The sequence below is a fragment of the Colobus angolensis genome, unplaced genomic scaffold, assembly GCF_000951035.1.
Source record: "Colobus angolensis palliatus isolate OR3802 unplaced genomic scaffold, Cang.pa_1.0 Scaffold260, whole genome shotgun sequence".
Lineage (NCBI taxonomy): Eukaryota > Metazoa > Chordata > Mammalia > Primates > Cercopithecidae > Colobus > Colobus angolensis.
In genome coordinates this window covers 678,582-680,113 of record NW_012115822.1, presented here as the reverse complement: position 1 = coordinate 680,113, position 1,532 = coordinate 678,582, and positions in this window count along the sequence as shown.

Genomic DNA, 1,532 nt, shown 5'->3' with positions numbered 1-1,532 from the left:
TGTCTTTATGGCTCTGATTCCAAATCACATTTCAAGACATCTCTCCTGAGTCCCCATCACAGTTCTAATGCAAGCCCCTCCATCTCCCATTCAGATATTGACCACTGCCTCCTAACAGGTCTAGCTGCTTCCATTATGATGCTGGCCCCTCCAAAGCATTCTTTCTACACAGGAAAGTGGTAAAAGCAGCTGGGCACGGTGACTCCCCAGCACTTTGGGAGGATGAGGCAGGCAGATCACCTGAAGTCAGGACTTCAAGACCAGCCTGACCAACATGGTGAAACCCTGTCTCTGCTAAAAATGCAAAAATTAGCCAGGCGTGGTCTCATGTGCCTGTAATCCCAGCTGCTCAGAAGGTTGAGGTAGGAGAATTGCTTGAACCCAGGAGGCAGAGGTTGCAGTGAGCAAAGATCACACCACTGTCCTCCATCCTGGGCAATAAAGTAAGACTTCGTCTCAAAAGAAAGTGGTAAAAGCATAGATCAAAAGATCATGCCAGTTCCCTGCTAGAAGCTGCCAGCCATTTCCCAGTTGCATTTAGGACCATAGGAGGGTGAGGACACAGCAGGCAATCTTCCTGACAAGCAAGACAGGATTCTAAGTAGGCTGAGATACCAGGCCTAGAGTGGGGAAGCCAATGTAGCACTCCCTTGAGTCTCACGGGGAGCCTCATGGTCTCTCTTTGCTGTTCCCTTCTCCAGCCTCCTGCTGCAGACCACCTTCCCCTGCTCACCCTACGGGCAGCTCCTCAGGGCTGATTATGGCATCTCCAGTGCCCTCCACCTACCAACCATAATTTGTCTTAAGGTTCAGGTTTTCAAGAGAGAATCTGATTGGCTCAACTTGGGCCCAAGGGCTGCTCAAGGTACAATCAGCTGTGGAGAGGAGGAAGGGTGGTAACTAGTCTCCAAATACTAACAATTCCTCCCATTCCCGTGAGCCAAAGATATGCAGTTCATTTCCTCTTTCCTTGAATCTGAGTAGGTAGCGCAACTTGTTTTGACCAATCGAATGCCGAAGAAGTGCTGTTTGGGGACTTCTGAGCACCGGCCATAAGAACTCTGGCAGGTCTGGCTTCATCCTTCTAGGAAGCTAGACAATGCACCTTGCGGTAATGAAGCGCCAGATTACTGCGTGCTAAAAAGCCACATAGAGAGGGACCCTGGAATGTTCCAGCCTCAGTTCAGTGAGCAGCTGAAAGCAGTCACATAAGCAACTCCAGTGTACACCACTGCCCCACTGAGCCTCCAAACTCCCGTGTTGGGTGGGGCACGGTGGCTCATGCCGGTAATCCCAGTGCTTTGGCAGGCCGAGGTGGGAGGATCACTTGAGCCCACGAGTTGGAGACCAGCCTGGCCAATATAGTGAAACCCTGTCTCTACTAAAAATACAAAATTGGCCGGGCGCAGTGGCTCACGCCTGTAATCCCAGCACTTCGGGAGGCTGAGGCAGGTGGATTACAAGGTCAGGAGATCGAGACCATCCTGGCTAACATGGTGAAACCCCATCTCTACTAAAAATACAAAAAAAAT